The sequence below is a fragment of the Stegodyphus dumicola genome, chromosome 2 (assembly GCF_044657685.1).
Source record: "Stegodyphus dumicola isolate Sdum_Otavi_A_Nest chromosome 2, ASM4465768v1".
Taxonomy (NCBI): Eukaryota; Metazoa; Arthropoda; class Arachnida; order Araneae; family Eresidae; genus Stegodyphus; species Stegodyphus dumicola.
In genome coordinates this window covers 265,668,164-265,696,151 of record NC_140769.1, presented here as the reverse complement: position 1 = coordinate 265,696,151, position 27,988 = coordinate 265,668,164, and the positions used below count along the sequence as shown (strand labels likewise).

The 27,988-nt window shown below is 34.0% G+C and overlaps 1 long non-coding RNA gene across 5 annotated transcripts in view; it reads left to right on the top strand.

The window, feature by feature from the left end:
- LOC118181616 (uncharacterized) overlaps nt 1-27,988 on the top strand; it is a 976,960-nt gene that overhangs the window by 15,886 nt on the left and 933,086 nt on the right. The window contains exon 2 of one of the 5 annotated variants that reach the window (XR_015039875.1): nt 1,718-1,902. The exons of the other annotated variants lie outside the window; for them this stretch is intronic. This is a non-coding gene — a long non-coding RNA (uncharacterized LOC118181616). Of the gene's footprint in view, nt 1-1,717; nt 1,903-27,988 lie in introns of those variants that run through there. 5 annotated transcript variants of the gene reach the window in all.

Here is a 27,988-nt window from a genome sequence, read left to right as displayed (position 1 = left end):
TACTGCAAAAAATTAAAATGTTTGAGATCAAATTTTTGTTCAGTTGCATAAAAGAAGTCTAGAAGAAATAGAAGTTCAGTTGAATAAAAGAAGTCGGAGCCTTCTTATTTAGGGCTCCGGCTATATTTATGATTTCGGAGCCAGGCTCCGGTGCAATTTAAGCTCTGTCTCTATTAACTTTTTAATAAACTTACACATTTAGTCATTATGAATATCTTAAACTTCCATTAAGTTATAAGGTCTAATAATGGAATTTTAGTCTTATAACCCTAATATAATTATCACTTGAGATATTATGACAAAGCTTTATGAAAGATTTTAAAACAACCTTTTTATTTAAACTGAACTTTTAACAAAACAGAGCATGGCCTGAACTTAACCTGAACATAACCACGGCTAGTGGCGATGCAAATAAATGCGAACAATCAAATAAATGAAAAATGTTGATCAGTAGTCTAAGACTACATAGTTAATTATTAAGGTAGCCACTAATTTACTGGCACATCAGATTAAAGTATCGGTGGCATGAGAACACAAAGCTGATACTTTTAATTATACTAGAGCTGGAAGAATCTGACCATCCAACACAGATGCCAGAAACACCCTCTAAAGATCCAAAATCCTCAATTTAAATAATGGAGGTAGAAATAAGAGGAGAGGTCTTAACTGGTTTTCCTCGTGTACTGCCCTGAAGCAGTAGTGCACCTCTCGTGGAAACCAAACTATTCAGTGACTATCCATTAAGATCAATAGGTTTTAACATAATCGGCGGTAAACATTTTGTAATTACATCGTAAATATACATATAAATATATATATTTTCTTTTTCCATAATGCTTCAAAGTCATAAGTATGTAAAAAGAAAATATTTTAAAACAATGTTTTATTCTGAGCGGAATTAAATGCTATACTTTCCCAGAAAAGTTTAATTTGAATGAAATATTTTCACAAGTTCTTGTTAATTACATTACAAAGAAATTTTAAGTTAATTTGATTTTATTTGGTTAATGATTACAAAAATTAAGATCAAAGTTTATTATAATACTAAAATCAAAATTATGCATTATTTCTTTCCTATTTACAGAGCTTCTTCCTGAAATACCTTCTCAAATGCAGAATGATTTTTTAGCTTCTGACGCATCCTTTAAAAATCAGAGTTACTTTATAATTAATGCTCAGTTCGGTTAATTTCAAATTAGAGCAGCTGTTATTTCCATAGTAAAATACGTTAAATATTGCTACTGATTTCCATGTACTTAACTTTCTATGAGTATTTTTGAAATGGATTAAAAAAGTTTATTTTTAATATTGTTTAAAACTTGTAACTGATTTATTACAAAATGTAAGGAAAGAATTCTTTTGATACTTACAATCAAAAGTCTTTAATCTGGACGTCCATAATCCGGAATGATCTAAAATCCGGACCTCAAAGCTACAAACTTTCTGCGCATGCATCAACACAGAAATTATGGTTTCATATTTTTAATTGTATAATTTCTGCATGCCATCTTACCAGATTTAAATTTATGATCTATAATCTGGAAAAAACCCTAATTCGGAATCACTGAAGTCCCGACGAGTCCGGATTAAAGACTTTTAACTGTATTATATTTTTTATATCCTTAATTTCAACAATGCATATTCTAAAAATTATTTTTTACTAATTCCTTAAGTACACATCTGTCTACCTCACTTTTATGTACTTTGTGTGTTTCAGGACAAGTCATGGACACTGCTCATCTGGACATGTGCTCTGCACTTTAATGGTCAATAGCCACGCATTTGATAGATAAAATTAAGTACACATCTTGTAGACTGTGCTTTACAGCACTTTTTAACAGATTGCTTTCCAGTATGAATAATTCTTGCTGAAATAGCAAATAAAAAATTCCTGCTCAAAAATTTCAATTTATGTTTACAATTAAATGTTAAGGTTATTATATATTTAAATAATATTTATAATCATTATAAATTTAGATATATTTAATAACTAGATTTCTTCACAATAACGTTAACAGGAGTTTATGAAAGAATAAATCCTTCATTTCCAAATACATTTATAATAATTTAATAAATATTTATGTATTTTATGCTTTTTACAAGGATAATGTATACTCATATATTTAATATTTTTCGAAATGTGCAAATCTTAAATTTCTGTGTATTTACTATATTTTTCAAGTAAAGTAATTAACAGTAATGTAGCATATATCAGAATTTTTTACATATGAAATATGTATAAATTGAATGAAAATTAGATGTATTATTTTTTAATATGCACTCAAACGTCAGTTTTGCCTTGAAATTCCTCCATGAAGGCATATTTTCCTTTAGGCATATAGCTCTTGCATTCCTTACCTTATTTAAAAAGATTAACCTGACCTATGTGCCTAATTACAAAGTATTTAAACATCCATAATTTTATATTTACACTCAGCCATCAAGTTTCAAACTTTTGACTCAAAACATGTGTTTGGATACATTCATTATGAAATTCAAATTTTTTAGTAAACATATTTTCGCGTAGCATTCAATACCTTCCTTGGCGATTATGCCCAGTTTAATAATTCTCTGATAATATAATAAATAACAACTTTCCATTTCACATTTAAACATTAATCTCATTGTCATCGGATCACAATCTTGATTTCCTTATTCTGCATAATATTGCTTCATTTTTTAAAACAGTTAAAACAACTAATTGATCTGAATTCACAAATACATACATTATACAAGTAATTAAAAATATATAAATTATACAAATTTTCACACTTAATACTATTTAGATGTAAGGAAACCGAGGTTTAAAGAGTGTTATATTTTTCCGAAATTCTGACATTTTAAATGTATCTTAAGGTATTTTTCATTCTTTACGCATAACATGAACATTTTGCTAAAATCTATATTTTTGTTATCCAGTAGCTTAGAATTTCCTAAAACAAATTTATAATCAAAATCACTGTTGCAAGTTATTGAAAAATAACCAACACATAATTTTTACATAAATGCCACCAAACTGTACAAAGTACTATTATCCATCCAACAATTGAATGTTTCTTTTATGTAGAAGTGTCCCCCGTTTTCGATTTGTGTTGAACTGTCATGTGTGGAAAAAACACTATCAAAGAGCTCTGGATGTAAAAACAAAAAATACTGCCTCTGGAGACAGTAAGTGAAAATACATGCAAGATCGAAGTACTGTAGGCAGTTCAGGTAGAATGTTATAGCTAACATTCAACCTGAAATGGTCTTTACTAATATCTCAACTATGAACTAGCAATAAAAATGTTGCAAATTTACTAACTGTAGTCTACTACTATACTGTTATGTTACATAATCCTTAGCCATTGAAAGGCTCCTCAATGATAAAATCACAAATATCTGAATTATTAAGTAAACTGCAGCTATGGCTCTTACAGTTGTTTTAAAATTAGATACTTCTATTTAAGCTTTATGTCTATTAATTTCATTTTAAAATCCAGGTTGATGTATGTTTTTTAAGACAAAACACAGAGCATCAATGATAATTCTGAGCACCTTGTTCTCCAGCTGTTACACAGACAGTCGATTCATTGGCAGCAACCATCCAGTAAGATGATGTACATAAAAACACGTTATTCATGGATTGATAAACCTCTTTATTTTAGTACTGAGTAGTGAATCATGTTTAGTTACAGAAAGAATTCTTATACTTTCTTTGTCAACCTTGTCCTTGACATATAATATACCTCTTTTAAAATGATAAATTATCACAAATAATACTTAGGTATTATTAGCTTGACATTGTAAATATATTGAGAATAACATGATGAATATGAATGTCTAAAGTATTTATTTTTTCCAAAAAGTAACAGTTTTTTCAAAGACATTGACTTTAATTTTCTTGTTTTCACACTATTGTAATAACAATTTAATGCATTTATCTCACATGCACGACTTAATGATATAATTAAAATACAGTACAGTCAGGATATATGGAAAAACAGTGCACTTCATTGCTCTTGTACAGATGATGAAATGTCAATAGTTTAATTCATAGTTGAAATGCCAGTTGTAACACCAACTTATCACATAGCTGATGCAACAGAATGTGCTCATATGTGTCGTAAATAAGCTTTTTAATACACTTTAACGCATAAGCTTAGTATAAGCAATAAAGAAATTTCAGGAACAAATAATAGACACTCTCTATCATGGTCCTGTGATTACCTGCTAAGAAATAAACTAGCATAACGTATATTTCCTCATTATTTGCACATGTTTTAGCAATAATTTACAGAAGATAGGCATGCTTAATTAACAACAATCATAGGTAATATTTCATTATTATTTAATGTATATAATTAATTTAATGTATAAAAAGAAATAAACTTTTTTAATGAAAAGTGCACTACTTAATAACTTTCATTAGCAAAAATTTTATTTTTTTATCTCCAAGCATAAATTAATTTTTTTAACAAACACCGATTTATTAATTGAACTGTATTTCACTGTAGATCAAACACAGATGTAATACAATTTCATCCATTCTCAACACATGACGCAAATTTCAAAACCACAGAGTACTTCACGTAAATAAGCCAAATTTCACGAAGTGCACGGCAGCATATGCGCAAATTGAGATGCGCACGGGAGGATCAGATCACGATCCCAAAAGTTGCCTTCTCTCCGTAGACGCTAGTAAATTTTTTAACTTAAGTAGCAGGAGAAGAATCGGAAAAGTCCCCAAAAGTAGCAAATGACGTCAAAGATCAAGTGATTTGCGTGAAGTCTTAGTTATGTATGTTCACATGACCTCTGACGTCATCACAAATTGACTGTCTTTTGGTTCTGTAAATTACTGACTATAGTCGTTTTAATTCTGTATTTCAGTTATGAAGAAAATTTAAAAATTATATTCCATTTCTTTTTTTAATTAATTCTCAACTGATTTAAGTTTTTCTTTTAAAATTAATCTGTCATAGCCATTCTTAAGTAATTCCTAACGTTTAAATTGTTAGCGTTTTTATATTCTTTTTTTTTTTTTTTTTGTTAAATTTTTATGTGTTGGTATTTAAAAATGATGTTGCTTTAATTTTTTAATTTATTTCGATTATTTAGTACTTACCAATATTAAAATCATGAGAATGAATTTCATTTCTTTCTCTGAATCTCCAATACATGGCGCGTAGTTTACACATCGATTCGTTATCACCACAGAATTGGGAAAAATCTGACTTTTAAAAGCAAAACGTGTGTGGAACAATAAAAGCATCAATATTGTATTTAACCCGTTCACGACCAGCGTCCCGTATACGCGAAGCAACGATTCTGCTCTTACGAACACAGCGTCGCGTACACGTGACATTAAAACGGAACGATTTATTTGAATTTTTAAAAGCCAGTAAATGGAGCTAAGTGGTAATTGGGTACTTACGTATTATCGCAACCAGGTTGGCGCGATTTGTAAGTTTGAGTAAAAAAGTATGAATAGAAAGAAAATGTACATTTATTAATTACAGATAATTTTTCAATACAGTTTTTTATATTATTTTGTTTTAAAATATAAAATAGCAATTAAACCCTTCCGGTTTCGAATTTGAATAAGTTGCAGAATTATTTTTTCGGCGGAAATCTTTTGGCTATTGCTGTTAGCACCGATTGAAAACCGTCTTCGCCATTAACAGCTTGAGCTTGGCGCCATATAAATTCGATAAAGTATGAGTCAAGATGATGACGGGCTGTTCCTCTCTGTTTTTTGTTGCGCCATTTGGCTGAGCCCCACATGCGCTCTACATGTTGTGTGTGAACGCCCGTGTTGGGATCCACAAAGTTATATTTGTGATTAACAGTTCCATGCAGAAATCCAGCATTTTCGAACTCACTTGTATTGTATCCTTTCCAGCAATCCGAATAAATGATGCTTCCTTCCTTGATATTTTCGCAAATTTGTTCCATGAGGGTAACGGCGCTTCTGTTAGGTACAGTAACCAAAAAAGTCTTTCTTTTCTCGGCAAATTCCGCCGAAAACCCATTGCTGTGGTAGTACACGCCCAGTGTTTATTTTTCTTTTTACAAAACTACGTATAACACGTAGGGTTGCCGTAAGTAGGGTCGCCAAATTTGGCAATTTATGCGAATTTAAGTGCGCCTGTGAATTAACTCTCTCGCATCGAAGTCGCCCGTAATTCAGGCAACGGCAAACCGCCCCAAAGCCTCGTTTATTTTCTACTTAGTTCTTTCCCCTCCACGTTAGTGTATGGCTCATTGGTTTCGCGAGTTGTTAAAAGACATGTCAATCATTCTTTTAAAGCAAATAAAGAAGAAATACGGAAAGCTATTGACGTTCGCATGTGCAATCCGGCCCTAAGGTGAAACTGCACACAATGGATGAAACCGCAGGGGGAAAGGAAAATTATTTCAAGACAAATTCGTAAACACGGGCGTTTTCGATGTTTGTTGAAAACAGATTTGGTCGTCTCTCGATGCGAAAGAGTTAAAGGGTAATAGGCGTTTTTGTTCATTTCTTTAGGATTTTTTTATGTTTATTTTGAAACTGTACATAAGTTTTCTTGGTTAATTAAAAAGTAACATTATTACAGAAGGGGAAAGACTATCGGCTTTGTCGACGCGTATGTGTCTTGCTCGCATTTTTCAGGAAAGAGCCAGCGTTTTTGTTTTTCTTACTCGATTTAATAAGTCATTATATATAAAGCCTTGAATGGCCATTACATGATGACACAGGCGTTATATTTTGGTATATAATGAATTTACTTTACATATAATGTATATATTGACGTAATCAGTAACGGATATCCCGGCAGTGGGGGGGGGGGGTCTTTCCTTGATCACTTTCCGGTCATCGCGGACGCTGTTTTCGATTTAGAAAAACAGGAAAGTTTTCTAATATAAACCTGATGTCACACAGCGTTTGAGGTTAAAATGTTTCTGAGTGTCTTTTGAAGAAGTTTTGTGACATGTGTCGGGGTTTATATTGAGTTTCATTCCGTTAGCTAAGAGACCTTACTTAAAAATTTGTCCAAAATCACCGGACACTCCACCTTTCCGTCTAACTGGAAGACAGTTTCCGAAAATTTACGTTGTCGGAGGAGATAATAAAGGTAGGAGAAGATGCGTTGTGTGCGCTAAAACCAAGGAAAAGCGAAAGCAAACAACGTATTTTGAGTGCGAAATATGCAATGTAGGAGTGTATGCCGATCCTTGTTTTGAATTATTTCACACACAGCAGAATTTTTAAACTGGAATTTAATTACCTACATGTAATTCTTGTATAGTTTTTTTTTTTTTTTTTTTTTTTTTCGCATTTGTAAATTTTTTTTCTGTGTGTACAGTTATGATTTTAGTATTTTGCCTGTTTAATTTATTTCTATTAATGTGATATTCTTTATATACACATTAAAAACAAGTCATCAAATATGCAACTTCAGAAATTGAACTCATAATATCAAAATGCTGATTTTATACGATTTTTTTTTTTTTTTTTTTTTTTTTTGTAAAATTAGGCTTAACTGCTGAAAATGCGCGGGCCGGTGGTGACGATCCATTTCAGAGGATCCGGTCCCGTGACTGCGCTTTGTTCTCCCAGCGCTGGTCCTTAAAGCTTTATTCAGCATGGAGGTAGGAAGTAAGATGGAGTCGCCCTAAACAAGTTTCTCCGTACCCTGCTCTGAAGCACCGGCGATCCCTACGTGGTGACCAAAACATTGGGTCATTTACCATTGAGTTCTATGGGATTTGACGCGTTCGGATGTAAATATTTTGTAATTACGTCGCAAATATACATATAAATGTATATATTTTCTTTTTCTACAACACTTCAGAGTCCTAAGTATGTGAAAACAACATATTTTTAAACAACATTTCATTCTGAACGGAATTAAATGCTATACTTTTCGCAGGACAGTTTTCTCAGAATGGTTTAATTTGAATGAAATATTTTCACAAGTTTTCGTTAATTACATTAGAAAAAAAAAATTAAGGTAATTCGATTTTATTCGGTTAAGGTACAAAAATTAAGATCAAAGTTTATTGTATTATTAATATTAAAATTATGCATTATTTCTTTTCTATTTATAGAGCTTCTTCCTAAAATACTTTCTTAAATATGACATGAATTTTTGGCTTCTTTTAAATCGAAAAATGTAAGTCAATTTATAATTAATGCTCTATTCGGTTCATTTTAAATTAGAGAATTATTAGGAATTAGCAAAATACTTTAAATAAGTATTTCGCTAATTCCTAATAATTAAATAGGTATTAAATAGTATTTGACTTTCTCTGAACATTTCTGAAAGGGAATAAAATAAGGTTTTTTTTTTTTTTTTTTTTTTTTTTTAAAGTATTATTTAAAACTTGTAACTGAGTTATAAAATGTAAAGGGATTAATTCTTTTAATTATACTTTACAGATTTTTTTTTTTACCCTTCATTTCAACAATACATATTCCAAAACTCTTTATTACGTTCTTAAGTGCGCATCTCATAGCATTTGCGTTACAATACCTTTTAACAGATTGCTTTCCAATACGAACAATTCTTGCTTAAATAGTTTTATAACGTATTTGTCAACAGGATTTCAATTTATGTTTACAATTCAATATTAAGGTTATTATATATTTAGATAACATTTATAATCATTATAAATTAGATACATTTAATCATTAGATTTCTTCACAGTACTTTCACATTTGTTTATAAGTGAATAAATTCTTCATTTCAAATACATTTATAAATAATTTAATGAATATTTAAGTATTTTGTCAAACGCAGATACATGCTTTTTGCAAGCACATGCATAAGTACCCATATATATTTCCTATTTATCATTTCCGGCATGTGCAAATCTTTAATTTCTGTGCATTCACTATATTTTTCGTGTAAAGTAATTTACACTAATTTAGCATACACCCAAAAGTTTTACATAAAAAATGTATATGAATATAATTTGAATGAAAATTATAAGTATTATTTTTAATACCCACTCAAAGGTCAGTTTTTCTTCAAAATTCCTCCACAATGGCATCTCTCTCTTTAGGCAGATAGCCCTTGTATGCGTTATTCTATTTAATAAAAACTTAATCTGACCTATGAGCCTAATTACAAATATTTTAACATATATAATTTTATATTTACATTTAGCCATCAAGTTTCAAACTTTTCAAATCGTCTAGAAAATAAATTTTGGCAGATCTCTTTTAGCAATTTTCTTAAAATCTATATTTTTGTAGTGCAACAGCTTAGAATTTTATAAAACAAATTCATAATCAAAATCGCATTCATAATCAAAATCGCTGTTGTTAGTTATCGAAAAATAACCAAGATGTGATTTTTGCGTAAATGTCAGTAAACTATACAAATTGCTATTATCCATTACACTATGAATGTTTCTTTCATGCGAGAGTGTCCCTTTTTCGATTTCTATGGAACTGTCGTGTGTCGAAATACTATCAGAATCTTGTCAAGCGAGCTTCTGAATGTAAACAAAGAACACCCCATCTGGTGACCCAAGCTTCAAAGCATTGCTTCACTTCTAGCGCGGAATGGCCCCTTCTCCCTTTCCTACCTCCATGTTGTTCAGACGGGGGCGTAAGGGGATAAGGCAAAGAAGGTCTATGTAAAGAAGGAAAGGCTCCATAGACGTAATGTAAACCAGTTTGTCTTTTACGCCGCTACAAAGAAGAGGGACTATTCGCCAAGGGGTTTGGCGACGGAACCTGTTGGCGAGAATTTCCCCCTTTGTGATGTACCTGGCCGAGATTTTCCACCTCCGCTACGTGTACAGGAAATTGAGGAATAAGGGTTAAGATGAATCGTTCTTTGACTTTTCGCGATAATTTAAACTCGAATTTTCGGGGTTTTTTTGCGTTACTAGTTGAACTTGTATTATCCATATCGCAGTTTGTGATCTGATTTTATATCTGTCAATATGTTGGAAAAAAAAAAATAGAGTCACACAGAAACTTGATAAACGTGACCGTCGAACCTGTTAAACTTCGACATCAGCTTCGAGCTTTGGCGCTTTTTGGCAACAGATATTTCACGCATGCGCAGTTGTGTCCCTTTTCGTTCGGAGGGAGCCACTCCTGCTACTGCGAAGCTTTCCTTCTTAACAATACACATTCTTTGGATAAGGCGCATAACTCTGTTTTTACACGCTTTTGCAATTTTTTTCTCGTATTACTATTCTTTTTGTGAATATTGTATTATTGATAGAATTGGTCTGCCTATCAATAGTACAATACAGTCTTTGCTCCATGAATTCAAAGAATTTTTTTTTAATTGTCTTTTATACAACAGATAAACAACTCCGAACGTGCTCGGGAATCCGTCGGTGTCGGTTGTGCAGTGACTTTCGCCGCTACAACTTCGAATAATTCCTATAAAACTATCTCGTCTACTCCTTTCTGACGTTGAACAGTGATGCATTGTAATCCTGCTTTCATTTACATCAAATAAATGTTTTCTACTTATTATTGCCCCCTTTTGTTCAATTCGACGTCAGATTCATCATTACTATTTTTGCGATTTTCTGCCACTAAACGTGGTTTGCGACCGCATGTTCTATACCAATTTTCCATTCTTGATGCCTACTGTCAGCCCTCTGAATTTGCCGGTTGAATTCAGAATCTATATTATCTCCCCCTGTAAAGCAGTTTTTTTAGCATGGGAAAGAGAAACATTACTAACGTACTATTTGCTAAATAAAAAAATAAAAGTTGTACATTCCGCTTAATATTGATTTTTTTTAAAAAGAAATTAAAATACAGTTGTAGGGATTTATATTTATTTTAACCAATAATTTAATGTTTTATTTTAAACTTTCCTATAAGCCTTCATTCCTCTAATTGACAGTGCTAGAAGAGGTAAATGTTGTAGCGCGCGGTGAACGAATGCAAATTTTCTACTTTGTAGGAAGTAGTTAAAAGCCAAGTTTCGGTAGCAGAAAGGAAAGTTAGGTCGTATTCGCCGTCTCTGCCGTCGGGTACGTTTGCTTATTGCTGGTTCAAGTGGCTTAATCATCTGCCCCTAGCTTCGAAGGGGGTTTAAGTTACGGCACCTCGCTGAGCCCTGTAGTCTAGGTCTATCGTGTGTTAATATTGTTACGAATTTGGTATTTAAAAAGCTAATGTTAGTACAATTACAAATTAAATGGTTTTATTTCTCGCGCAGTGCAGCGCGTGACGAATATTAAAAGAAAGCTAAGCCGGGAAAATTAAAAATACAAGAGCGCGTGCGTTAAATAAATAAATATCTCTTTTTGATTTCGAGAAAGTGCTGGAAAATTCTAGCGCGTGATTTTAAAATCTTATAAAAGGAGGAAAACATCTCAGTTTGGAGTAGTTGCTTAGTTTGTTGTTGTTTAGAAAACTGCCGTTGTTGATTATAGCGAATTCGCGGATTAGCGTTCTTTAGCTGTTTTGAATTACGTTCTATTGTACATTTAAGTAGTTAAAAGATAACTACTGTGAGATATTGTGATACTGCATGATAATTTGAGAAAATTTAAGCATTTCTGTTGTGATAATAATAAATTTTTGTTCATTTTTCATCGGATTTGTGCATTCATTTCATAACGAACCCGTACGCACGCAACAATTTTTGGTGTCAGAAGTGGGATTTTGAATGCCAATCACAAGAGCGATGGAAGAACAGTTAAAACAATTCATGGTAGCCTTTGCTACATTTAAAGAAGAAATGAAAGACTCTGATAAAGAAGAAATTAGGTCCGTTAAAGAAGAAAGGAAGTTCGGCCAGGAATCCGTTAAAGGAGAAATGAAATTGGGCCAGGAATCCGTTAAGGAAGAGATGAAATGTCTTAAAAATGAGATGAAAGCAGGTCAGGACGAAATGAAAAGAGAAATTACCTGCGTAATAGAAAATAAATTTGAGGCTATGGAAGGCAGAATAGACGCGGTTGAAACTAAAGTTGGACAAATAGAAGAAAGAGTTTCTTCGGTAAAAGAACAAGTAGAAGAAAGAATTTCTTCTGTAAAAGAACATATAGAAGAGAGAGTTTCTGCCGTCGAACAACAAATTGATGATAGGGTTTCTGCTGCTGTCGCCAAAGAAGTTGACAGCCTAAAGAAGTGCATAGCGACGGTAGGAAACAATTCTGAAGGTTTCAAATTTTTATCGATGCCTGCTCGTTCCGTTCTGAAACTATCTACATATGATGGGAAGACCTCCTGGCAGGTGTATAGGACACAATTTTCTATCGTTGCGGATGCGAATGGATGGGATTCCCAAGCTAAGGCCTGTCAGCTCGCCGCTTCTCTGAGAGCAGACGCAGCGGATATCCTGCAGACGCTTCCCGAAAATCAAAGGCTAGATTTCGAAGTTCTATCCGGCGCTTTGGAGCTGCGCTTCGGCGAGAAATGTTTAAAAGACTACAGCAGGCTCCAATTAAAATCTCATCAACAGAAGCTCACCGAAACGCTTCAGGAGCTCGCCACGGATGTTGAAAGGCTGTCACATCACGCCTTTTCGGAGTGCCCGACAGAAACAAGGGAAATCCTGTCGCTGCAATATTTCATCGATGGCATTCGGGACCCTGAAATACAGAAAACACTGCGAATGGCGGATGTTAAAGATTTGAAAAGCGCTCTGTTGTACGCCATGAAGTTCGAGGCAGCCCAGGAAGCAACTAATAGAGATCGCTACCCAGTTAGAGCTGTGCGAGTCCATGAGCCAGTGGATCAACTGATGGCTCGTTTAGATGATTTAGCCAGACAAGTGAACGCTTTGATACGGAGTAGGAGCGAGAAGAAAGTGGCTCCAAGGTGTTGGAGATTTGGTAGTGAAGGTCACCTAAGACGGAATTGCAGAACGCCCCAGGGTACGGAATATAAAGCAGATGATTTTACCAGACAAGTCAGTGGCTTGAGACGGAACAGAAGTGAAAAGAAACTGGTTCTAAAGTGCTGGAACTGCGGAGTTGAAGGCCACATACGAAGAAACTGCAAAACACCCCGAGGTACGGAAAATAAGACCATTTCTCAGCAACGACGCAGTAAACAAATTAGTGACCATATCGAGGAACGGAGGTTGCCAGGTAATGAAAAACCTTGTTTTAAAGCGCTTAAAATTTATACAGTGAGTGGCAACAGTAACGGACTGTCCATTAATGGGAATATCGATGGAGTTCCTTGCAATATCATCATCCTAATGATGGTAACAGGAGCTAATGTTACCATCATTAGGAAAGATTTAGCTGAACAGTTTAAAGATAAACTTATTTGGATGCCATCCTGTGTTACACTTCAGACTGCGTCTGGTGATAAGATCGACATAACTGGGAAGTTAAACGTAAGCATCACGTTTGGAAGTGCCGCCTACCATCACACGGCATATGTGGCGGATATCACAGATCCATGCATACTCGGATTGGACTTTTTAAGGAAATACAATTTTTCCTTAGACTTGAAAAACAACAAACTGCTTTCAGCATCTGATGGCATGACTATCCATCCTCAAAAAGGATCCTCGCCTGGAAATGCCGACGCCTTGTCCGAAAGATCCAGCTCGGGAAGCTGCCGAAGTCATACTAGGGTCGAAAAGAAACGCAAGACTACCAGCTCTTCTCCAGCCCAGATGCTCTTCGGTCGAGAACTTCGTCTGCCTTGTGACCGCCTGTTTGATCGCCGTACGGATGCGCCTTCATCGCCTGAGGAACACATCCAAGATGTCCAGGCCCGTTTTGAAGTGATGCCCCGTTTCGCACGAAAGCGAGTGAACTTGGCGACGGAGAAAGTGAAGACCAGATACAACACGAGAGCTACTGGACATAGATCCAACAAACGAGACAAGGTGAGGTTGTGGAACCCGATTCAACGAAAAGGACTCAGTCCTAAACCACAGTCACCTTCGGATGGTCCATGTACAGTGCGGAACAGACTGAATGACGTCTCCGTAAGTCTTCGAACTCTAAACCTAAAGTCGGTCATTACGACAGGTTAGCTCATTACTATGGCCATAGTACATAATGTAAATAATTGTAAATAGTATAAGACCATAGTCCTTTTTGTTTTTAAATGTGTGTTTGATTTGATTTGTATTTAGTATTTGATTTGTATTTGATAGCATTTGATTTGTTAAAGTTAGTTATTGCATTTATTGTTCATGTTGTTTGATATTGTAATGTAATGTTTATGCCTCAGTTGTAAGTTTAGCTTCCTCTCCAGGGATTGTACTGCCCGGGACGTGCAGTCCTTGGGAAGGGGGCAGTGTTACGAATTTGGTATTTAAAAAGCTAATGTTAATTCAATTATAAATTAAATGGTTTTATTTCTCGCGCAGTGCAGCGCGTGACGAATATTAAAAGAAAGCTAAGCCGGAAAATTGAAAATACAAGAGCGCGTGCGTTAAATAAATAAATATCTCTTTTTGATTTCGAGAAAGTGCTGGAAAATTCTAGCGCGTGATTTTAAAATCTTATAAAAGGAGGAAAACATCTCAGTTTGGAGTAGTTGCTTAGTTTGTTGTTGTTTAGAAAACTGCCGTTGTTGATTATAGCGAATTCGCGGATTAGCGTTCTTTAGCTGTTTTGAATTACGTTCTATTGTACATTTAAGTAGTTAAAAGATAACTACTGTGAGATATTGTGATACTGCATGATAATTTGAGAAAATTTAAGCATTTCTGTTGTGATAATAATAAATTTTTGATCATTTTTCATCGGATTTGTGCATTCATTTCATAACGAAACCCGTACGCACGCAACAATATTTTCAAATTTTTGTTTAATTACGTGATTTTCAGTTACCACCCAAGCAGAGGCGAAGTTGTTAGCGGCGAGTTGACGCATTGTAAATTTTCAAAAGATTTAATAAAGGGTATTTTAACCCTTCTCTTGTGCAGTTATCTGCTACTCCAGTTTCAGATAGAAGTTCACCAACCTGGACTCTACACAGTGAATACTTTCTAAAGGCTGCTATGACACGGCGGTTTGTTTCGGAAGAACAACTGTTTAGAAAAATTTTTCTGCTTTGTCACAACAGCCAATCACCATAGATCGCTTTGGCGTTAACACAAGGATCAAGGATGTTCGTGTTACGGAGTTCTTAGGCATAAACGCCTTTACCTCCACATCATCTGAAGAATAAAATGTCATCATCAAAATAGGGAATTTTCTAATACGGTAAAAATTTTGTTAGCCGAAAAAAGCTTTTAAGAATAAGTGCCTTCACACTGAAAACAAATATAAAAACTCGGAAGCTCTAATTTTGCGCCAAAATAAGAGCCAGAATAAATTAGATAGGAGCAGTCATCTTAGACAAAATTTTTGCTAAAGACTAGAAAATAAAAGCAGGTGTTTCCTTGATACTTGATCTTTCTTTGCGAACGTCAACTTCGCGGAGGGGGAAGGACGGGGGGACAGGAGAAACTGGTTCTCCATTGTCCATGTTACAAACAAGCTGATAGAATTCGAAGCTGATAGCTGATTGGTTGAAAACGAACAACTTGCAATTTTCTTGGAAAGGAAGGAAAAGGTCGCACGTCTTTCTTTCAATAGTAAACCAGTTAAAAATATTGTCCGAAACAGTTGTTCGAGTGAAACAAACGCCGTGTGATATGGGACCACACAGGATTCCATACAACTTTGATTTTCTGTGGGGGTTATCGTTTTATAGCACTAATGTTAATTTAATGTTCTTATAAAAGCAAGGCACTTTCAGAAGTGATTGTCTCGAAGGGATTTCTGTAATCATATTCCACTATACTGTGAGGAAATTTTTTCTAGTGTCACAGAAAAATAAACAAAGAATATGACCCTAAAAATTGAGTAGCTTTTTTACTTTTTTTTTCCCATTAAAAGAAAGTACATATAAGCGAAGATGCTTTCAACATGAAACATCTGAATCATCTGAAATGATGATTTATTAATTTCAGTTACTTGTTATTTGAGCAGGTGAAATTACTTTCTTTATCAATGCTGTGTATTTTGTCCCGTGCCATAAATCATCATAGTCTCAAAATCACGAATTTCGCGGCATTTCTTTCTTAAAAATTACATTCAAAAGAACGATGGCCCGTATGATGCATGGGAAGTAAAAAATAAATACAGAAAGTTTCAATTCAATACGTATGTACGTACAGACGCCATGTAAAAAAAAAAAAAAAAACTCCTGAATCCATTTTAAATTAGTTTATAATTCATTTTGGGGAAAAAGACCTTACGTACAGATGTCATGCAAAAACATCGTTAATTCGCAGTCGATAGCGATCAAATAGATATTTTCGTTGAAATATGGTACCCGAAGTTTTTCGTGATTATAATACTTCCTTTACTTCGTACTAAGAAGTAAAAAAAAAATTCTTAATAATTAGTTTTATAATTATACTATAATAAATTATTATTATTTAATTGATCGTAATAATTATATTGTAATAAGTAATTGTTATATTTCTTGGTGGATTTTTTTAGCTAAAATCGATATGCTTTATTATATATTCTGGGGGAGGGGAAGAGGAAATTTATTTTAGAAAAAGAATGAAAAATAATTCATTTATTAAAGATCATAATATTGGCAAATGTAACATTAAATCAACTACAATCAGGGAAAATCGCGCTGGTACAACACTTTTTTCTGTTAGGAGGTGTTGGCTGGTATGGGGTGGAAATCTGCTGACACTTTTTTTAAGTACAAAAAGAATTCATCCGCTAAAAAATGTAGTTCCATTATTTTTAGTGGTCTTATGAAAGAAAACAACGAATAGTGATCTTACGAAAGTATCGAAATAAACAATGAAATATCCACTATTCACGTAAAATTCATATGTTACGAAAACATTTTCAACATTTTTGGTTTCCAGGCTTCCGAAATATTCGCGTTTATTTCTGCGAATGGTTATTGGCGAAAGGTTTGAGTTATTTGCAGCGAAGCTTACGAGGGATATCTGCTTAGAGGAAGAGAGGCTTTCATGGAGGACCTTTTAGGGAAAACTGTCTTGTAACCACGTTATGCATGGGTAAAAACACGAAAACGCTCATGAAGCCTGGACTCGGACCCCGAACCGAACTGCCAGTGTTCAGTGACTTTACCGCTTCTTCTCTCAGGTATTGAAATTTATCTGCATGGTTTTGCTTAAATGTTAAACTGGGTTCTGAAAGTTTGAAAACTGCTTTTAATTTTCTTTTTTTCCTTTTCCCTACTCAGGTATAACGTGAAAATAATTCTTTTACGTTTTTTTATTTTCTCCGAAACACTTACTTACAGATCTTCTGAGCTTCATTTTCCGAAACATTTACTTCTTCCTGCTCATTCACTTCGCGCTCATTCGACAGCCGGAGTAAGGAAAAGAAAAATCCGCTCTTACTTCGACTCCATTTCGTCCCAAAACAAATTACCCACTTTTCCCGTTACTCTAAGCGTCATTTTGTTGTTGTTCGTGATACCGGGTACAAAAATGATATCATCGATGAATTCATGTGTTTGATGAACCAGCGCATATCGGATTTGTCCAATTCGTCTGAAATATGGTTCACTCTCTAGTTCAAAAAATAAATTCTCATAGACAAGTTATGTTTTCAAAAGAAAAAAAACCTTTTGGTGAATACAATTCTTATTCTACACTCATCACTACTCAGACTGACTGTTGGCGCCATCTATCGGACATAAATGAAGTTAAATCAATTGACTTGCCACAACGCACAGATTCATTGAAAATTCTGCAAGAACTTTGTAATTATGGCCTGATATATGCATAATTCTTTCGTCAGGTATTTCATCCCTTCTAACAAATAATGAAGTAAGTAACCGCATGGGATTAGCGCTTTCGTGACTAAGTTACAATATTTCCTTAATTAAAGAACAGAGTAATTTTCTTTTTGTGATTAAAATATGGATAAAGTTATCAGCAAAAAGGCAGTTTTCATGCGTCTTAAATTTTCGTAATAAAAATATTCATTACTGCATGCATATTAGTATTTATTATAACATTTTAATAATTTTGCAAGAATTTGTAGCAAAATTTTAATTTCTTTTAATTGGTATTTAACGTATTAAATTCTAAAAAATTAAATTTAGCTGAATGCTTGCTAGAAATTGTTCGATTCATTGTTTTTCTAGATATTTATGCGATTATTTTAGCTCTTCGTCGTCAGAGATTGGAACATAGTTTTATAATAAATAACCGTACCTGAAAGAGATTTTTGTGCAAGATTTTGTGAACTAATAAAATAGTTTTCTATCATATGAGAACTCTGATAGTAAAATGCCTTACATTAATTACTAATTAATTATTTCGACGTAATTAGCAGAAATTCGCACTGTGAGGTAAAGAAGAATAATTAATTTTGTAGATCTGGCAAGAAAATTTTAGAATTCTTTCGGCGAGTGGCTGTGATAAAAGGGTGTACATAAAATGTTAACTGCTTTTATGAAATGTTTCAACCGAAAATGAAATATTAATCTTTTTTATGAGGCTTAAGTGTTTGTTCCCGATAGTTCATTGGTTGTTTGCGTAACTGTAAATTGTTTTACAGGTTCCTTTTCCTTTCCATGTGTCATTCAGGTGCGAGATATATAGCAGATACACCTAAAAATTTAAAAAAAAAAAAAAAAAATCTGTTTGAAATTATAGCTGTTTAAGTATACGTTTTACGCCGGAATAAACAGTATATATACTGTTTATTTATACAGAACCTCATTCGGAATCCCAAACTATGAAAAGTATACGAGACAAAATAGTCGTTTGGGAACTATAGATAGCTAAATGTTCTATTGCACCACCTTGATTGTTCAGCATTTATGAAACATGCATCATCACTCTTAAAACCACGTTTGATTAATTTTATTACGGCAAAGCAGACGAGAGCTATCTGGGAAGGATGCCTTCGTGGAGGACTTCCTTAGGCAAACTTGCTCGTATACACGTTACACATGGGGAAAAACAAGAAAACGCACATGCAGCCAGCCCTTTCGCCGGGATTCGAACCTCAGACCGAATTACCAGCGTTCAGCGACTTTACCGCTCGACCGCTGTTGGGCTAGAATTTACAAAAGCGCATTTCTGTTATTTACAAATTATTTTTTTTTAAAGATTTAAATAAAAATATATTCCTGAAAATTCTGAATTTTTTACAGCAGCTCACTTGCATGTAAGATATGTAAAGATGCAAATAAATGCTTGCAAACTCTATCCTTCGGTAAAAATAAGTAAATGTATATTTTAAAGTAATAAATGCTTAGGAATATTTCTTTGAAATGTTAGGGAATATATGCTTTTGAAACGTTAGGTTATGCCTTGCTAAATGAAGGGGTCCTTCAAACGGTAAAGGATGCGTTGTTATCGGCTGCATTTGGGACGAATGCTATATATTTATAAACTATTCAAATTTCTGTCACTAAATATTTCTGTCATATAGGATTAAAATATTCATTACTGCATTCATATTAGTATTTATTATAACATTTTAATAATTTTGCAAGAATTTGTAGCAAAATTTTAATTTCTTTTAATTGGTATTTAACGTATAAAATTCTAAAAAATTAAATTTAGCTGAATGCTTGCTAGAAATTGTTCGATTCATTGTTTTTCTAGATACTTATGCGATTATTTTAGCTCTTCGTCGTCAGAGATTGGAACATAGTTTTATAATAAATAACCGTACCTGAAAGAGATTTTTGTGCAAGATTTTGTGAACTAAAAAAATAGTTTTCTATCATATGAGAACTCTGATAGTAAAATGCCTTACATTACATTAATTACTAATTACATTAATTACTAATTAATTATTTCGACGTAATTAGCAGAAATTCGCATTGTGAAGTAAAGAATAATAATTTTGTAAATCTGGCAAGAAAATTTTAGAATTCTTTCGGCGAGTGGCTGTGATAAAAGGGTGTACATAAAATGTTAACTGCTTTTATGAAATGTTTCAACCGAAAATGAAATATTAATCTTTTTTATGAGGCTTAAGTGTTTGTTCCCGATAGTTCATTGGTTGTTTGCGTAACTGTAAATTGTTTTACAGGTTCCTTTTCCTTTCCATGTGTCATTCAGGTGCGAGATATATAGCAGATACACCTAAAAATTAAAAAAAAAATTCTGTTTGAAATTATAGCTGTTTAACTTTGTTACGGGTTATACGCCGGAATGTACAGTATACGTTTGCGCCGACAGAACTTCATTCGGTATCCCAAACTATGAAAAGTATACGAGACAAAATAGTCGTTTGGTAACTATAGATAGCTAAATGTTCTATTGCACCACCACCTTGATTGTTCAGCATTTATGAAACATGCATCATCACTCTTAAAACCACGTTTGATTAATTTTATTACGGCAAAGCAGACGAGAGCTATCTGGGAAGGATGCCTTCGTGGAGGACTTCCTTAGGCAAACTTGCTCGTATACACGTTACACATGGGGAAAAACAAGAAAACGCACATGCAGCCAGCCCTTTCGCCGGGATTCGAACCTCAGACCGAATTACCAGCGTTCAGCGACTTTACCGCTCGACCGCTGTTGGGCTAGAATTTACAAAAGCGCATTTCTGTTATTTACAAATTATTTTTTTTTAAAGATTTAAATAAAAATATATTCCTGAAAATTCTGAATTTTTTACAGCAGCTCACTTGCATGTAAGATATGTAAAGATGCAAATAAATGCTTGCAAACTCTATCCTTCGGTAAAAATAAGTAAATGTATATTTTAAAGTAATAAATGCTTAGGAATATTTCTTTGAAATGTTAGGGAATATATGCTTTTGAAACGTTAGGTTATGCCTTGCTAAATGAAGGGGTCCTTCAAACGGTAAAGGATGCGTTGTTATCGGCTGCATTTGGGACGAATGCTATATATTTATAAACTATTCAAATTTCTGTCACTAAATATTTCTGTCATATAGGATTAAAATATTCATTACTGCATTCATATTAGTATTTATTATAACATTTTAATAATTTTGCAAGAATTTGTAGCAAAATTTTAATTTCTTTTAATTGGTATTTAACGTATAAAATTCTAAAAAATTAAATTTAGCTGAATGCTTGCTAGAAATTGTTCGATTCATTGTTTTTCTAGATACTTATGCGATTATTTTAGCTCTTCGTCGTCAGAGATTGGAACATAGTTTTATAATAAATAACCGTACCTGAAAGAGATTTTTGTGCAAGATTTTGTGAACTAAAAAAATAGTTTTCTATCATATGAGAACTCTGATAGTAAAATGCCTTACATTACATTAATTACTAATTACATTAATTACTAATTAATTATTTCGACGTAATTAGCAGAAATTCGCATTGTGAAGTAAAGAATAATAATTTTGTAAATCTGGCAAGAAAATTTTAGAATTCTTTCGGCGAGTGGCTGTGATAAAAGGGTGTACATAAAATGTTAACTGCTTTTATGAAATGTTTCAACCGAAAATGAAATATTAATCTTTTTTATGAGGCTTAAGTGTTTGTTCCCGATAGTTCATTGGTTGTTTGCGTAACTGTAAATTGTTTTACAGGTTCCTTTTCCTTTCCATGTGTCATTCAGGTGCGAGATATATAGCAGATACACCTAAAAATTAAAAAAAAAATTCTGTTTGAAATTATAGCTGTTTAACTTTGTTACGGGTTATACGCCGGAATGTACAGTATACGTTTGCGCCGACAGAACTTCATTCGGTATCCCAAACTATGAAAAGTATACGAGACAAAATAGTCGTTTGGTAACTATAGATAGCTAAATGTTCTATTGCACCACCACCTTGATTGTTCAGCATTTATGAAACATGCATCATCACTCTTAAAACCACGTTTGATTAATTTTATTACGGCAAAGCAGACGAGAGCTATCTGGGAAGGATGCCTTCGTGGAGGACTTCCTTAGGCAGACTTGCTCGTATACACGTTACACATGGGGAAAAACAAGAAAACGCACATGCAGCCAGCCCGATCGCCGGGATTCGAACCTCAGACCGAATTACCAGCGTTCAGCGACTTTACCGCTCGACCGCTGTTGGGCTAGAATTTACAAAAGCGCATTTCTGTTATTTACAAATTATTTTTTTAAAAAACATTTAAATAAAAATATATTCCTGAAAATTCTGAATTTTTTACAGCAGCTCACTTGCATGTAAGGTATGTAAAGATGCAAATAAATGCTTGCAAACTCTATCCTTCGGTAAAAATAAGTAAATGTATATTTTAAAGTAATAAATGCTTAGGAATATTTCTTTGAAATGTTAGGGAATATATGCTTTTGAAACGTTAGGTTATGCCTTGCTAAATGAAGGGGTCCTTCAAACGGTAAAGGATGCGTTGTTATCGGCTGCATTTGGGACGAATGCTATATATTTATAAACTATTCAAATTTGTCACTAAATATTTCTGTCATATAGGATTAAATAGAAGCATAACCGAAAGTTGACGAAATTCTGTATTTTAAAGACTACGCTTTTCGTGTTTACATTTTTATGGCTCTGAATTTATTTTACAAGGAGTAGTTATGTGTGAAACCTCGGTGTTAAGGCTCAACCAACTTCCTATCATTTTTGCACTTACTTTTTGACCATTTCATAATTTTACGATGCCATAAGATAGCTTATCACTGGCTTATAACGGTGTAAAGAGCATTAGCCTTGACGCATCACATACCTACGCTACTGAAGTATTCGAGTATTCGCTTGATGAGCTCTTCATCCGGGTTTCCTAAGGAATATCGAACGAAAGTGGCCATTTCCTATCACTGATTCCTCCCTTTCTGAGAGTAATTTACCATCAAGTATCAATCATCAATTAGCTATCTAATCGGACATGAAACAGAGCTTAGAGCTGACCCATGACAGTTTTTTTAGATTTGCCAATTTAGTTCTATTAAATATGGATTCACAAAGAGCTTCTCTTATTCATTGTTGAATAAAAGAAGCAGTTTTGAAATGTATAATGCAGTACAAGGAAATGCTGGATTACTATTCGTAACCTTTAGAGAAATATAATCTGTTTTAGAAAGTATATTCATCCCTAATAAAATTTTTCGCCTGCTCGGGGTCTTCCCACTAAATACGTTATAGAGACTTTAAGTATTTTTTTGGAAGCAGGAGAGATGAAAAATGCGCAACGCCGTCGCCGAGAATCGAACCACTGACCTCTGGCATACGCGCCCAGCGTGCAGACCACTACACCACGAAGGTATGTTAAGAAGGCTGGAGAAATACCTTACATACTCCCCCTTTTAAAGGGCGACTGGGGTTTTGGGGGACCCAGCCGTCAAATCCTGGGTGGGGAGAATCATCATGCATCATCTTGTAAGAATTATGTTAATTTTATTAACAATTAAATTTTAAGTTCCTTTCCTGTGAAATTCTTAACTTGAACTTACTACTTCCGGCCAGAACGTAGTTTTGGAATCACTCTGAATACCTAATGAAGAGGAGCGGTATTTAAACCGCGAAGTCTACTTGCAGAGTTAGAGAGAATCAGAGTTTCTGATTCGCGCGCGCCTGCCTTTTCGCTACTTTCTCTCTCAAAGCTGTTGTTACGCTCGGCCGTACTCAGGCCCTTGATAAGCTTCGTAGTCAAATAGAGTTAAGGGGCCAACTCGATTAGAATCTTGATAGCTTCGGCTATATTTCTTTAGTGAATCTTAGTTTTAGTTTATTTCCTAGTCTCTTAAGTTCGAGCCCAAGTGTCGGCTTTTAGTGTACACTCCAAGATGGAGTTTTGCTAAATCTTATTGGAATAATAAAGGGTTAGTTACCCTTCCTTCTTGTTGTTTCTTGTTATACGAACTTAAGCGATTATTCGCTAACTAGTTCTTAAGATTCATCCCTTTCTACAGTAACTGAGAATTACGCTAGAGCAAAACTTACAATTTTTTTAAATATAATACAGTGCAATAATATTTGGTGGTAACAATTTGAAAAGAGTGTAGAGACATTAGACATTTAATGACCTCACCGGGACTCGAACCACAGACCTCTCGAATACGCGTCGAGCGTGCTGACCAATACACCATAAAAGCGTGCTATACTCCCCCCTTTTAAAGGACGACTGGGCATTAAGGGACTCAATTGTCAAATCCTGGTGGTGGAGAATCATCATTCATCATTTTTTTTTTAGTTCGGACGCCACTGTAGAGACATTAGGTATTTTTTGGAAGCAGAAGAGATGAAAAATGAGCAACGTCCACGCCGGGAATCCAACCTCTGGAATACGCGCCCAGTGTGCCGACCACTACACCACGAAGCCATGCTAAGAAAGCGCGAGAAATACCTTATAACGTAAGTCACTCTTTATTGCACATTGTTAAAATTTGCGTCATATCAGCGTTAAAATATGCGTCATATCAGCGTTATGGGATCTCTTGACTATGCTTGACTCCCGTGAGACAAAAATTGAGGGATGTACACAAGCTATAAAGCAAATTGTTTGCTTTTGTATGTAGCTAAAATTCGTGTTCTAGAAAATACTGAGAGATTTCAGTATTCATGTATAGCCTATGTATAATTATTTGCAGCAATTAAAAATGAAAAAGGTGTGTAGTTTAAAAACCGTATTTGGCCACGTATTGCCCACGTATCGTATTGCCACATTTTTTTTTTCTTTGAAAATAGGTCTGAAAAACGGGGTACGTCTTATACGTCGATACTCAGTTTTTGATTATATTGATTTCTAGAAATTTCCTCTATTCGGAGTTATGCAATTTTTCCCCTTGTTTCCTTGCGGGAGTGTGGGAATGTTACAGTTACGTAGAGTTTGGTAAATGCGCATGTGCTGTCATCACGATTACAGCTGGGTTTGTTTAAACTTTCCAATTTTTGTGAACGACTTTTAGGTGCGCGAAATTTCTACTATTCAATTTTCTTGAACTTGTTGGCAAGCTATGGCTCAAAAACAACGTCGGCATTGCTATAACATAGCATACAAGCTGGATGCATTCTTCAAATTTTGAGGGTACAGCATTAGGAAGAAGGATAGGCCGGTGCATCTTATACGCTGGCAAATACGGCAATTTCTGTATATATATATATATATATATATATATATATATATTTGTAATAATAAAATTCCATAGTCAAAAATACACTTAAAATTCTAACTGCATGTTCTTTTCATTTTTTAATGGCGACGGTCTCTTATTTGAAAGTACGTGGAATTAAATCCACAGCCCCGTAGTCAAGTTGTTTTTCCCGCCTTTTCTACACGTAGAGTTATAGAATGTTCTGGCGATATTCAAAGCGAACTGGAATGGCTGACGTCATTTCTTGGAAGCTCCGCCTTTCCAGAGGCTATAAAAGAACTCGCAAAGGAATATCGAGGTCTTTTCTTTAATGTAACGATGCAGTAAATTTTATACAAAAAGTTATTAGTAATTCTTTTTTATTTACTCCGGAAATATGATTTTTGTAACTGCTATTTCTCCTGACCAATAATAAATGCATCCTGTTTTTTTAAAACTTATCGTCTGATAATTTAAGCTACGACTACATCTATGATTCTTCACCAATCTATTTATTCCGGACAAAAGCTGGTACGTCAGATATATATCAGAATAATAATTCTAAAATAATAAAACTTCAAGAGAATATTAATGATGCATTTGTAGACAATTTCAGTTACGTATCTACAAAGTTTTTTAGCATATAAAATATAGCAATATTATAAGTTAAAGAATTCTTAGAAAACTGATTTCCTTAAATTAAATAATTCCCAAACATGAGTATTTGCGTGATTTAAAATGTATTTTTGTAACTGAAAGTATACTATATCTGTGGCCAACAACTGCGAAAATAAAGGCTGAGTGAGGACTTTTATAGCTATGGTGAATAATTATAATTTTAATACATTTAAAGGTTGTTCCACTGGGGTATTTAAACCTGTGATAAAGATACACTAGTTCTAAATAGTAAACTTCTAAAAATCTTCTGTCATTTATGTTCTGAAATGTGAGCAGATACTCTTTGAATGGGAACATTTTGTTCTAAGGTTAGTAATTGGTACTCTTTTGCTACAAATGTTTTCCTTTTTTCTTTCTTCCTATTCTTTTTTTTTTTTTTTTTTTCCCTTTGTACGAAGTAGTAAAAGTATTCTATACGCTAAAAATTTCCTCAATGCCAGCATTTGGGAGGTGACCTTCCGTGTGACCTGGTGTCATGACATTGTTGAGCATTTCTAAGACTTTACTACGCCCTTTCTGCTCTGTTTTTAGGTATAAATATTTTGTAAAGTGCTTTACGGACTTATTTAGCATTATGTTTTACTATTTTTTATCTTCTTATGTCTTTTGCTGTTTACATTTCATGACTTTTCAGTATTTATTACTGGAATCTTTTAGAACAATGAGATGTCTTCCTAAAGCTCACGTGCCTGGATTTACACAACGGCATTTTCACTACCTCAAGTGCTCTAGGTGCGTCCACATAAAGATAGCTGGTACATAGCTTGCAAACATGCAAGCTAAACGCAACAAACAGGGGAACTTGGAACATGAAGTTTCTTAGTACAGTACAAAGTCCGTAATCCGGACTCGTCGGGACTTCGGCGATTCCGGATTATGTTTTTTTTCCGGATTATAGATCATCAGTTTAAATCTGGTTAGATGGCGTGCGGAAATTATTCAATTAAAATATGAAACCGTAATTTATGAAAGAAAGAGCAATTATGATCTAAAGGGTATCAAAATTTACAAAAAAAAAGCTTAATATTTATTTGTTTACTTTATTAAACATTTCTTTCAATGTAAGTTGTTTAAATTGCTTCGTTTTTTGTGCTAATACTTTCTCTTTAATTCTATAAACAGACATAATTTCTTGTTCAGTTACAAAGTTCGACTGTTCAAGTCCTGTAATTGCTGTCGAGAATACCGACTAACTTGTCAATCGAAATGCCTCTCTGTCACTTTCTTTACTATCGGAAGTACGCATGGGTAAACGCTTTACGTGCATGCGTAGAGGACGCACGCATTAAAAGCGCATTCGTAAATGCTTTACGCGCATGCGTAAGTTTATAGCTTTGAGGTCCGGATTATAGATCATTCCGGATTACGGATTTTGTACTGTAGTTGTTTAGTTCAGCGTGAGTTCGAAGTCTTGAAATATCTCTGTGTGAGCTTCACTCTTTAGATGCGCTTTGAATCAGGTTGTGTTTAGCGATTTTAGTGGTTTAAAGTGCAACTACTGAACCACCAAATAATAATTAGAAAATAGCATTGGTAAGTCTCAGTTAAAAGTTATTTAAAAAGACACTTCTGAAAAATTGTCTTAGGAGTGTCTCAGGAGTGTCTATTTTAATTTACAAGAGTCTAGTACTTCAAACATAAACATGTTATGTATTTTTGGAATCAGGTTATATGCTTTAGGTTATATATTTCATGTTACGTATTTTTTAAAATCAAAATTGAAAAACCGGGTTTTTTAAGCCAAAGAAAAAAAAAAGGGGGGGGGGTCTTAGGGTTCTGCTACGTCTAACTCAATGTCCAGAAAGCCCCATTAAATTATCGAAGGGTCCTGCAGCGTCTATTACACTTTAGACCGAAGCAAATGACAAATTCGTATAAGAAGTTTAAAATGACCTTTTCATTTAAACTTTTTAAATTAAATGAAGTCACTATTTGTGCAACATATGAAACGAAGCTACTTGCGGATAGTTAAAATAGCATAGGTGCTGGTACAATTAAAAGTATGGGGGACACATCAGCAATGTACCATGAGTCAACTGATAATGCCTATTACGCTATGTCGTGCAATGCCACCATACACTCCGCATCCAGTTTTTTTATTAAAAATGATGATTTAAGAAATAGAGATAACAATATAGTTTCAGAACACTTTGAAATTTACAAATTAAATTGAGAACATCTGTTTGGGTTTAAGCTCCCGCCTTCTTAGCGAGTCTTCGTGGTGTGGTGGTCTGCACGCTGAGCGCGTAATTGAGAGGTCCGCTGTTCGATTCCTGGCAAAGGCATTTGCTCATTTTTTCATCTCTCTGGCTTTTCCAATTAACCTAATATCTCTACAGGGTTAACAAAAATTGCATATAAAATAATCAGTAAC